This window comes from Phyllobates terribilis, unplaced genomic scaffold, assembly GCF_046119375.1.
Source record: "Phyllobates terribilis strain yellow unplaced genomic scaffold, ASM4611937v1 Scaffold_8__6_contigs__length_399053987, whole genome shotgun sequence".
Lineage (NCBI taxonomy): Eukaryota > Metazoa > Chordata > Amphibia > Anura > Dendrobatidae > Phyllobates > Phyllobates terribilis.
The window spans coordinates 346568045-346580160 of NW_027362768.1; the positions used below are offsets into that span (position 1 = coordinate 346568045).

At 45.5% G+C, this 12116-nt stretch overlaps 9 non-coding genes across 9 annotated transcripts; all 9 read left to right on the top strand.

Moving 5' to 3' along the window:
• Positions 1 to 694: 694 nt before the first annotated feature.
• On the top strand, positions 695 to 885 carry LOC141158055 (U2 spliceosomal RNA). The gene has a single exon (XR_012248093.1). It is a non-coding gene; the product is annotated as a U2 spliceosomal RNA (small nuclear RNA).
• Positions 886 to 2004: 1119 nt separating this feature from the next.
• LOC141159932 (U2 spliceosomal RNA) lies at positions 2005 to 2195 on the top strand. The gene has a single exon (XR_012249926.1). It is a non-coding gene; the product is annotated as a U2 spliceosomal RNA (small nuclear RNA).
• A 1119-nt stretch (positions 2196 to 3314) lies between these two features.
• On the top strand, positions 3315 to 3505 carry LOC141158056 (U2 spliceosomal RNA). Its single transcript, XR_012248094.1, has one exon. It is a non-coding gene; the product is annotated as a U2 spliceosomal RNA (small nuclear RNA).
• A 1119-nt stretch (positions 3506 to 4624) lies between these two features.
• Positions 4625 to 4815, top strand: LOC141158057 (U2 spliceosomal RNA). Its single transcript, XR_012248095.1, has one exon. It is a non-coding gene; the product is annotated as a U2 spliceosomal RNA (small nuclear RNA).
• Positions 4816 to 5934: 1119 nt separating this feature from the next.
• LOC141159933 (U2 spliceosomal RNA) lies at positions 5935 to 6125 on the top strand. Its single transcript, XR_012249927.1, has one exon. It is a non-coding gene; the product is annotated as a U2 spliceosomal RNA (small nuclear RNA).
• Positions 6126 to 7246: 1121 nt separating this feature from the next.
• On the top strand, positions 7247 to 7437 carry LOC141158058 (U2 spliceosomal RNA). Its single transcript, XR_012248096.1, has one exon. It is a non-coding gene; the product is annotated as a U2 spliceosomal RNA (small nuclear RNA).
• A 1118-nt stretch (positions 7438 to 8555) lies between these two features.
• On the top strand, positions 8556 to 8746 carry LOC141158060 (U2 spliceosomal RNA). Its single transcript, XR_012248098.1, has one exon. It is a non-coding gene; the product is annotated as a U2 spliceosomal RNA (small nuclear RNA).
• A 1120-nt stretch (positions 8747 to 9866) lies between these two features.
• LOC141158061 (U2 spliceosomal RNA) lies at positions 9867 to 10057 on the top strand. Its single transcript, XR_012248099.1, has one exon. It is a non-coding gene; the product is annotated as a U2 spliceosomal RNA (small nuclear RNA).
• Positions 10058 to 11181: 1124 nt separating this feature from the next.
• Positions 11182 to 11372, top strand: LOC141158062 (U2 spliceosomal RNA). The gene has a single exon (XR_012248100.1). It is a non-coding gene; the product is annotated as a U2 spliceosomal RNA (small nuclear RNA).
• Positions 11373 to 12116: the final 744 nt, after the last annotated feature.

The window sequence follows — 12116 nt, forward strand, 5'->3', positions numbered from 1 at the left end:
TGAGCTGGTTACTCTGCTGCGCTTAAAATTTCTTTTTTGGTTTGCTACAATGCCTTTTCTGAAACGTTGTCTCCCTCTGCTGGAACACTGACTTCTTTCATTTAATGCCTGCAGACTATAAAAGAGAAACCAACCCAAAAAGTTTGGTTGATTAGTCTGTGGCATTCTTTTAAACTGTTGCTTATGGCGGTCTCTGTGAGCTTCTCAGTGACATTCAGCCATCCAGGTATCCCGCCTGCAGTAGACGGAATGTGGCAACGGAACGCTGGCTGCGCGTGTCATAATAGGCTCTGAGCCTTTATATACCTGCGCACAGCAGCAGCCACCTTCAGTCTGCTGCTGGACAGCCAGCAGCAGCAGCAGCAGCAGGAGAGGTAATTAATCAGCAACCCTCCTGCTAAGGGTAGACAGCTGCTCGTTCCACCCCCCCCCCCGCCTTAATTGGTTCTCCTCCCTTCCAACGGTGTTGAGGCGGGTGGGAACAGCCGGGGGTTGAGGGTACTGTGCTAAAAGAGGTGGAGTTATGCAGATCTAAAACGCGTGGATTGCAGCAGCAGCAAGCCGAAAAGTGCAGGCATGTGAGGGATCTAGAGGTTGACAGCATGTCTTCTTAACGGGAGTCCAGGTGGCCATCTCCACAAATGGACTTTTCAGAATCCTTGGGTGGCACCGTAGTCGGAAACCAATTCTGGTTATCGCTTCTCGGCCTTTTGGCTAAGATCAAGTGTAGTATCTGTTCTTATCAGTTTAATATCTGATACGTCCCCTATCTGGGGACCATATATTAAATGGATTTTTAGAACAGGGAGATGGAAAAAGAGCTTGCTCTGTCCACTCCACGCATTGACCTGGTATTGCAGTATCTCCAGGACCGGTGCACCCCTTCTTTAATGCAGTTTCTAAAATCAGAAAGAATTGAATTCAATGCTTTTTGTTCATTTGGCTTGTTTGTCGGATTTTGGGATGGACTCTTTGGCTTTGCTTTTCTTCTCCTCATTGGATTTTTCATGTTAAAAGTTGCAGAAGCCAGATGACAAGCTCATTTTGGTTCAACTTCAGCAACTGCGCATTGCATTGCCATGTAATGTAATGCAATGCTATCTATCTAGCTCTCCCTCTATACTTCCTTTTGGATAAACAGACATATTAGGCAAGCATTTTGGAGCTTTCACCTAAATAACTACAGGTGGTGAGATAAGCTGCACAATATAATTGACCTTTCAGTATATTGTTGCACACACACCATCTATTTAGCAAATGCCCTTGTTATCAACAGCAGCCTTTTAAACTCACCTGAGCTAACAGGTATGTGAGCTGGTTACTCTGCTGCGCTTAAAATTTCTTTTTTGGTTTGCTACAATGCCTTTTCTGAAACGTTGTCTCCCTCTGCTGGAACACTGACTTCTTTCATTTAATGCCTGCAGACTATAAAAGAGAAACCAACCCAAAAAGTTTGGTTGATTAGTCTGTGGCATTCTTTTAAACTGTTGCTTATGGCGGTCTCTGTGAGCTTCTCAGTGACATTCAGCCATCCAGGTATCCCGCCTGCAGTAGACGGAATGTGGCAATGGAACGCTGGCTGCGCGTGTCATAATAGGCTCTGAGCCTTTATATACCTGCGCACAGCAGCAGCCACCTTCAGTCTGCTGCTGGACAGCCAGCAGCAGCAGCAGCAGGAGAGGTAATTAATCAGCAACCCTCCTGCTAAGGGTAGACAGCTGCTCGTTCCACCCCCCCCGCCCCCGCCTTAATTGGTTCTCCTCCCTTCCAACGGTGTTGAGGCGGGTGGGAACAGCCGGGGGTTGAGGGTACTGTGCTAAAAGAGGTGGAGTTATGCAGATCTAAAACGCGTGGATTGCAGCAGCAGCAAGCCGAAAAGTGCAGGCATGTGAGGGATCTAGAGGTTGACAGCATGTCTTCTTAACGGGAGTCCAGGTGGCCATCTCCACAAATGGACTTTTCAGAATCCTTGGGTGGCACCGTAGTCGGAAACCAATTCTGGTTATCGCTTCTCGGCCTTTTGGCTAAGATCAAGTGTAGTATCTGTTCTTATCAGTTTAATATCTGATACGTCCTCTATCTGGGGACCATATATTAAATGGATTTTTAGAACAGGGAAATGGAAAAAGAGCTTGCTCTGTCCACTCCACGCATTGACCTGGTATTGCAGTATCTCCAGGACCGGTGCACCCCTTCTTTAATGCAGTTTCTAAAATCAGAAAGAATTGAATTCAATGCTTTTTGTTCATTTGGCTTGTTTGTCGGATTTTGGGATGGACTCTTTGGCTTTGCTTTTCTTCTCCTCATTGGATTTTTCATGTTAAAAGTTGCAGAAGCCAGATGACAAGCTCATTTTGGTTCAACTTCAGCAACTGTGCATTGCATTGCCATGTAATGTAATGCAATGCTATCTATCTAGCTCTCCCTCTATACTTCCTTTTGGATAAACAGACATATTAGGCAAGCATTTTGGAGCTTTCACCTAAATAACTACAGGTGGTGAGATAAGCTGCACAATATAATTGACCTTTCAGTATATTGTTGCACACACACCATCTATTTAGCAAATGCCCTTGTTATCAACAGCAGCCTTTTAAACTCACCTGAGCTAACAGGTATGTGAGCTGGTTACTCTGCTGCGCTTAAAATTTCTTTTTTGGTTTGCTACAATGCCTTTTCTGAAACGTTGTCTCCCTCTGCTGGAACACTGACTTCTTTCATTTAATGCCTGCAGACTATAAAAGAGAAACCAACCCAAAAAGTTTGGTTGATTAGTCTGTGGCATTCTTTTAAACTGTTGCTTATGGCGGTCTCTGTGAGCTTCTCAGTGACATTCAGCCATCCAGGTATCCCGCCTGCAGTAGACGGAATGTGGCAATGGAACGCTGGCTGCGCGTGTCATAATAGGCTCTGAGCCTTTATATACCTGCGCACAGCAGCAGCCACCTTCAGTCTGCTGCTGGACAGCCAGCAGCAGCAGCAGCAGCAGGAGAGGTAATTAATCAGCAACCCTCCTGCTAAGGGTAGACAGCTGCTCGTTCCACCCCCCCCCCCGCCTTAATTGGTTCTCCTCCCTTCCAACGGTGTTGAGGCGGGTGGGAACAGCCGGGGGTTGAGGGTACTGTGCTAAAAGAGGTGGAGTTATGCAGATCTAAAATGCGTGGATTGCAGCAGCAGCAAGCCGAAAAGTGCAGGCATGTGAGGGATCTAGAGGTTGACAGCATGTCTTCTTAACGGGAGTCCAGGTGGCCATCTCCACAAATGGACTTTTCAGAATCCTTGGGTGGCACCGTAGTCGGAAACCAATTCTGGTTATCGCTTCTCGGCCTTTTGGCTAAGATCAAGTGTAGTATCTGTTCTTATCAGTTTAATATCTGATACGTCCCCTATCTGGGGACCATATATTAAATGGATTTTTAGAACAGGGAGATGGAAAAAGAGCTTGCTCTGTCCACTCCACGCATTGACCTGGTATTGCAGTATCTCCAGGACCGGTGCACCCCTTCTTTAATGCAGTTTCTAAAATCAGAAAGAATTGAATTCAATGCTTTTTGTTCATTTGGCTTGTTTGTCGGATTTTGGGATGGACTCTTTGGCTTTGCTTTTCTTCTCCTCATTGGATTTTTCATGTTAAAAGTTGCAGAAGCCAGATGACAAGCTCATTTTGGTTCAACTTCAGCAACTGTGCATTGCATTGCCATGTAATGTAATGCAATGCTATCTATCTAGCTCTCCCTCTATACTTCCTTTTGGATAAACAGACATATTAGGCAAGCATTTTGGAGCTTTCACCTAAATAACTACAGGTGGTGAGATAAGCTGCACAATATAATTGACCTTTCAGTATATTGTTGCACACACACCATCTATTTAGCAAATGCCCTTGTTATCAACAGCAGCCTTTTAAACTCACCTGAGCTAACAGGTATGTGAGCTGGTTACTCTGCTGCGCTTAAAATTTCTTTTTTGGTTTGCTACAATGCCTTTTCTGAAACGTTGTCTCCCTCTGCTGGAACACTGACTTCTTTCATTTAATGCCTGCAGACTATAAAAGAGAAACCAACCCAAAAAGTTTGGTTGATTAGTCTGTGGCATTCTTTTAAACTGTTGCTTATGGCGGTCTCTGTGAGCTTCTCAGTGACATTCAGCCATCCAGGTATCCCGCCTGCAGTAGACGGAATGTGGCAACGGAACGCTGGCTGCGCGTGTCATAATAGGCTCTGAGCCTTTATATACCTGCGCACAGCAGCAGCCACCTTCAGTCTGCTGCTGGACAGCCAGCAGCAGCAGCAGCAGCAGGAGAGGTAATTAATCAGCAACCCTCCTGCTAAGGGTAGACAGCTGCTCGTTCCACCCCCCCCCCCGCCTTAATTGGTTCTCCTCCCTTCCAACGGTGTTGAGGCGGGTGGGAACAGCCGGGGGTTGAGGGTACTGTGCTAAAAGAGGTGGAGTTATGCAGATCTAAAACGCGTGGATTGCAGCAGCAGCAAGCCGAAAAGTGCAGGCATGTGAGGGATCTAGAGGTTGACAGCATGTCTTCTTAACGGGAGTCCAGGTGGCCATCTCCACAAATGGACTTTTCAGAATCCTTGGGTGGCACCGTAGTCGGAAACCAATTCTGGTTATCGCTTCTCGGCCTTTTGGCTAAGATCAAGTGTAGTATCTGTTCTTATCAGTTTAATATCTGATACGTCCCCTATCTGGGGACCATATATTAAATGGATTTTTAGAACAGGGAGATGGAAAAAGAGCTTGCTCTGTCCACTCCACGCATTGACCTGGTATTGCAGTATCTCCAGGACCGGTGCACCCCTTCTTTAATGCAGTTTCTAAAATCAGAAAGAATTGAATTCAATGCTTTTTGTTCATTTGGCTTGTTTGTCGGATTTTGGGATGGACTCTTTGGCTTTGCTTTTCTTCTCCTCATTGGATTTTTCATGTTAAAAGTTGCAGAAGCCAGATGACAAGCTCATTTTGGTTCAACTTCAGCAACTGCGCATTGCATTGCCATGTAATGTAATGCAATGCTATCTATCTAGCTCTCCCTCTATACTTCCTTTTGGATAAACAGACATATTAGGCAAGCATTTTGGAGCTTTCACCTAAATAACTACAGGTGGTGAGATAAGCTGCACAATATAATTGACCTTTCAGTATATTGTTGCACACACACCATCTATTTAGCAAATGCCCTTGTTATCAACAGCAGCCTTTTAAACTCACCTGAGCTAACAGGTATGTGAGCTGGTTACTCTGCTGCGCTTAAAATTTCTTTTTTGGTTTGCTACAATGCCTTTTCTGAAACGTTGTCTCCCTCTGCTGGAACACTGACTTCTTTCATTTAATGCCTGCAGACTATAAAAGAGAAACCAACCCAAAAAGTTTGGTTGATTAGTCTGTGGCATTCTTTTAAACTGTTGCTTATGGCGGTCTCTGTGAGCTTCTCAGTGACATTCAGCCATCCAGGTATCCCGCCTGCAGTAGACGGAATGTGGCAATGGAACGCTGGCTGCGCGTGTCATAATAGGCTCTGAGCCTTTATATACCTGCGCACAGCAGCAGCCACCTTCAGTCTGCTGCTGGACAGCCAGCAGCAGCAGCAGCAGGAGAGGTAATTAATCAGCAACCCTCCTGCTAAGGGTAGACAGCTGCTCGTTCCACCCCCCCCGCCCCCGCCTTAATTGGTTCTCCTCCCTTCCAACGGTGTTGAGGCGGGTGGGAACAGCCGGGGGTTGAGGGTACTGTGCTAAAAGAGGTGGAGTTATGCAGATCTAAAACGCGTGGATTGCAGCAGCAGCAAGCCGAAAAGTGCAGGCATGTGAGGGATCTAGAGGTTGACAGCATGTCTTCTTAACGGGAGTCCAGGTGGCCATCTCCACAAATGGACTTTTCAGAATCCTTGGGTGGCACCGTAGTCGGAAACCAATTCTGGTTATCGCTTCTCGGCCTTTTGGCTAAGATCAAGTGTAGTATCTGTTCTTATCAGTTTAATATCTGATACGTCCTCTATCTGGGGACCATATATTAAATGGATTTTTAGAACAGGGAAATGGAAAAAGAGCTTGCTCTGTCCACTCCACGCATTGACCTGGTATTGCAGTATCTCCAGGACCGGTGCACCCCTTCTTTAATGCAGTTTCTAAAATCAGAAAGAATTGAATTCAATGCTTTTTGTTCATTTGGCTTGTTTGTCGGATTTTGGGATGGACTCTTTGGCTTTGCTTTTCTTCTCCTCATTGGATTTTTCATGTTAAAAGTTGCAGAAGCCAGATGACAAGCTCATTTTGGTTCAACTTCAGCAACTGTGCATTGCATTGCCATGTAATGTAATGCAATGCTATCTATCTAGCTCTCCCTCTATACTTCCTTTTGGATAAACAGACATATTAGGCAAGCATTTTGGAGCTTTCACCTAAATAACTACAGGTGGTGAGATAAGCTGCACAATATAATTGACCTTTCAGTATATTGTTGCACACACACCATCTATTTAGCAAATGCCCTTGTTATCAACAGCAGCCTTTTAAACTCACCTGAGCTAACAGGTATGTGAGCTGGTTACTCTGCTGCGCTTAAAATTTCTTTTTTGGTTTGCTACAATGCCTTTTCTGAAACGTTGTCTCCCTCTGCTGGAACACTGACTTCTTTCATTTAATGCCTGCAGACTATAAAAGAGAAACCAACCCAAAAAGTTTGGTTGATTAGTCTGTGGCATTCTTTTAAACTGTTGCTTATGGCGGTCTCTGTGAGCTTCTCAGTGACATTCAGCCATCCAGGTATCCCGCCTGCAGTAGACGGAATGTGGCAACGGAACGCTGGCTGCGCGTGTCATAATAGGCTCTGAGCCTTTATATACCTGCGCACAGCAGCAGCCACCTTCAGTCTGCTGCTGGACAGCCAGCAGCAGCAGCAGCAGCAGGAGAGGTAATTAATCAGCAACCCTCCTGCTAAGGGTAGACAGCTGCTCGTTCCACCCCCCCCCCCCCGCCTTAATTGGTTCTCCTCCCTTCCAACGGTGTTGAGGCGGGTGGGAACAGCCGGGGGTTGAGGGTACTGTGCTAAAAGAGGTGGAGTTATGCAGATCTAAAACGCGTGGATTGCAGCAGCAGCAAGCCGAAAAGTGCAGGCATGTGAGGGATCTAGAGGTTGACAGCATGTCTTCTTAACGGGAGTCCAGGTGGCCATCTCCACAAATGGACTTTTCAGAATCCTTGGGTGGCACCGTAGTCGGAAACCAATTCTGGTTATCGCTTCTCGGCCTTTTGGCTAAGATCAAGTGTAGTATCTGTTCTTATCAGTTTAATATCTGATACGTCCCCTATCTGGGGACCATATATTAAATGGATTTTTAGAACAGGGAGATGGAAAAAGAGCTTGCTCTGTCCACTCCACGCATTGACCTGGTATTGCAGTATCTCCAGGACCGGTGCACCCCTTCTTTAATGCAGTTTCTAAAATCAGAAAGAATTGAATTCAATGCTTTTTGTTCATTTGGCTTGTTTGTCGGATTTTGGGATGGACTCTTTGGCTTTGCTTTTCTTCTCCTCATTGGATTTTTCATGTTAAAAGTTGCAGAAGCCAGATGACAAGCTCATTTTGGTTCAACTTCAGCAACTGTGCATTGCATTGCCATGTAATGTAATGCAATGCTATCTATCTAGCTCTCCCTCTATACTTCCTTTTGGATAAACAGACATATTAGGCAAGCATTTTGGAGCTTTCACCTAAATAACTACAGGTGGTGAGATAAGCTGCACAATATAATTGACCTTTCAGTATATTGTTGCACACACACCATCTATTTAGCAAATGCCCTTGTTATCAACAGCAGCCTTTTAAACTCACCTGAGCTAACAGGTATGTGAGCTGGTTACTCTGCTGCGCTTAAAATTTCTTTTTTGGTTTGCTACAATGCCTTTTCTGAAACGTTGTCTCCCTCTGCTGGAACACTGACTTCTTTCATTTAATGCCTGCAGACTATAAAAGAGAAACCAACCCAAAAAGTTTGGTTGATTAGTCTGTGGCATTCTTTTAAACTGTTGCTTATGGCGGTCTCTGTGAGCTTCTCAGTGACATTCAGCCATCCAGGTATCCCGCCTGCAGTAGACGGAATGTGGCAATGGAACGCTGGCTGCGCGTGTCATAATAGGCTCTGAGCCTTTATATACCTGCGCACAGCAGCAGCCACCTTCAGTCTGCTGCTGGACAGCCAGCAGCAGCAGCAGCAGGAGAGGTAATTAATCAGCAACCCTCCTGCTAAGGGTAGACAGCTGCTCGTTCCACCCCCCCCCCCCGGCCTTAATTGGTTCTCCTCCCTTCCAACGGTGTTGAGGCGGGTGGGAACAGCCGGGGGTTGAGGGTACTGTGCTAAAAGAGGTGGAGTTATGCAGATCTAAAACGCGTGGATTGCAGCAGCAGCAAGCCGAAAAGTGCAGGCATGTGAGGGATCTAGAGGTTGACAGCATGTCTTCTTAACGGGAGTCCAGGTGGCCATCTCCACAAATGGACTTTTCAGAATCCTTGGGTGGCACCGTAGTCGGAAACCAATTCTGGTTATCGCTTCTCGGCCTTTTGGCTAAGATCAAGTGTAGTATCTGTTCTTATCAGTTTAATATCTGATACGTCCCCTATCTGGGGACCATATATTAAATGGATTTTTAGAACAGGGAGATGGAAAAAGAGCTTGCTCTGTCCACTCCACGCATTGACCTGGTATTGCAGTATCTCCAGGACCGGTGCACCCCTTCTTTAATGCAGTTTCTAAAATCAGAAAGAATTGAATTCAATGCTTTTTGTTCATTTGGCTTGTTTGTCGGATTTTGGGATGGACTCTTTGGCTTTGCTTTTCTTCTCCTCATTGGATTTTTCATGTTAAAAGTTGCAGAAGCCAGATGACAAGCTCATTTTGGTTCAACTTCAGCAACTGTGCATTGCATTGCCATGTAATGTAATGCAATGCTATCTATCTAGCTCTCCCTCTATACTTCCTTTTGGATAAACAGACATATTAGGCAAGCATTTTGGAGCTTTCACCTAAATAACTACAGGTGGTGAGATAAGCTGCACAATATAATTGACCTTTCAGTATATTGTTGCACACACACCATCTATTTAGCAAATGCCCTTGTTATCAACAGCAGCCTTTTAAACTCACCTGAGCTAACAGGTATGTGAGCTGGTTACTCTGCTGCGCTTAAAATTTCTTTTTTGGTTTGCTACAATGCCTTTTCTGAAACGTTGTCTCCCTCTGCTGGAACACTGACTTCTTTCATTTAATGCCTGCAGACTATAAAAGAGAAACCAACCCAAAAAGTTTGGTTGATTAGTCTGTGGCATTCTTTTAAACTGTTGCTTATGGCGGTCTCTGTGAGCTTCTCAGTGACATTCAGCCATCCAGGTATCCCGCCTGCAGTAGACGGAATGTGGCAATGGAACGCTGGCTGCGCGTGTCATAATAGGCTCTGAGCCTTTATATACCTGCGCACAGCAGCAGCCACCTTCAGTCTGCTGCTGGACAGCCAGCAGCAGCAGCAGCAGCAGGAGAGGTAATTAATCAGCAACCCTCCTGCTAAGGGTAGACAGCTGCTCGTTCCACCCCCCCCTCCCGCCTTAATTGGTTCTCCTCCCTTCCAACGGTGTTGAGGCGGGTGGGAACAGCCGGGGGTTGAGGGTACTGTGCTAAAAGAGGTGGAGTTATGCAGATCTAAAACGCGTGGATTGCAGCAGCAGCAAGCCGAAAAGTGCAGGCATGTGAGGGATCTAGAGGTTGACAGCATGTCTTCTTAACGGGAGTCCAGGTGGCCATCTCCACAAATGGACTTTTCAGAATCCTTGGGTGGCACCGTAGTCGGAAACCAATTCTGGTTATCGCTTCTCGGCCTTTTGGCTAAGATCAAGTGTAGTATCTGTTCTTATCAGTTTAATATCTGATACGTCCCCTATCTGGGGACCATATATTAAATGGATTTTTAGAACAGGGAGATGGAAAAAGAGCTTGCTCTGTCCACTCCACGCATTGACCTGGTATTGCAGTATCTCCAGGACCGGTGCACCCCTTCTTTAATGCAGTTTCTAAAATCAGAAAGAATTGAATTCAATGCTTTTTGTTCATTTGGCTTGTTTGTCGGATTTTGGGATGGACTCTTTGGCTTTGCTTTTCTTCTCCTCATTGGATTTTTCATGTTAAAAGTTGCAGAAGCCAGATGACAAGCTCATTTTGGTTCAACTTCAGCAACTGTGCATTGCATTGCCATGTAATGTAATGCAATGCTATCTATCTAGCTCTCCCTCTATACTTCCTTTTGGATAAACAGACATATTAGGCAAGCATTTTGGAGCTTTCACCTAAATAACTACAGGTGGTGAGATAAGCTGCACAATATAATTGACCTTTCAGTATATTGTTGCACACACACCATCTATTTAGCAAATGCCCTTGTTATCAACAGCAGCCTTTTAAACTCACCTGAGCTAACAGGTATGTGAGCTGGTTACTCTGCTGCGCTTAAAATTTCTTTTTTGGTTTGCTACAATGCCTTTTCTGAAACGTTGTCTCCCTCTGCTGGAACACTGACTTCTTTCATTTAATGCCTGCAGACTATAAAAGAGAAACCAACCCAAAAAGTTTGGTTGATTAGTCTGTGGCATTCTTTTAAACTGTTGCTTATGGCGGTCTCTGTGAGCTTCTCAGTGACATTCAGCCATCCAGGTATCCCGCCTGCAGTAGACGGAATGTGGCAATGGAACGCTGGCTGCGCGTGTCATAATAGGCTCTGAGCCTTTATATACCTGCGCACAGCAGCAGCCACCTTCAGTCTGCTGCTGGACAGCCAGCAGCAGCAGCAGCAGCAGGAGAGGTAATTAATCAGCAACCCTCCTGCTAAGGGTAGACAGCTGCTCGTTCCACAACCCCCCCCTCCCCGCCTTAATTGGTTCTCCTCCCTTCCAACGGCGTTGAGGCGGGTGGGAACAGCCGGGGGTTGAGGGTACTGTGCTAAAAGAGGTGGAGTTATGCAGATCTAAAACGCGTGGATTGCAGCAGCAGCAAGCCGAAAAGTGCAGGCATGTGAGGGATCTAGAGGTTGACAGCATGTCTTCTTAACGGGAGTCCAGGTGGCCATCTCCACAAATGGACTTTTCAGAATCCTTGGGTGGCACCGTAGTCGGAAACCAATTCTGGTTATCGCTTCTCGGCCTTTTGGCTAAGATCAAGTGTAGTATCTGTTCTTATCAGTTTAATATCTGATACGTCCCCTATCTGGGGACCATATATTAAATGGATTTTTAGAACAGGGAGATGGAAAAAGAGCTTGCTCTGTCCACTCCACGCATTGACCTGGTATTGCAGTATCTCCAGGACCGGTGCACCCCTTCTTTAATGCAGTTTCTAAAATCAGAAAGAATTGAATTCAATGCTTTTTGTTCATTTGGCTTGTTTGTCGGATTTTGGGATGGACTCTTTGGCTTTGCTTTTCTTCTCCTCATTGGATTTTTCATGTTAAAAGTTGCAGAAGCCAGATGACAAGCTCATTTTGGTTCAACTTCAGCAACTGTGCATTGCATTGCCATGTAATGTAATGCAATGCTATCTATCTAGCTCTCCCTCTATACTTCCTTTTGGATAAACAGACATATTAGGCAAGCATTTTGGAGCTTTCACCTAAATAACTACAGGTGGTGAGATAAGCTGCACAATATAATTGACCTTTCAGTATATTGTTGCACACACACCATCTATTTAGCAAATGCCCTTGTTATCAACAGCAGCCTTTTAAACTCACCTGAGCTAACAGGTATGTGAGCTGGTTACTCTGCTGCGCTTAAAATTTCTTTTTTGGTTTGCTACAATGCCTTTTCTGAAACGTTGTCTCCCTCTGCTGGAACACTGACTTCTTTCATTTAATGCCTGCAGACTATAAAAGAGAAACCAACCCAAAAAGTTTGGTTGATTAGTCTGTGGCATTCTTTTAAACTGTTGCTTATGGCGGTCTCTGTGAGCTTCTCAGTGACATTCAGCCATCCAGGTATCCCGCCTGCAGTAGACGGAATGTGGCAATGGAACGCTGGCTGCGCGTGTCATAATAGGCTCTGAGCCTTTATATACCTGCGCACAGCAG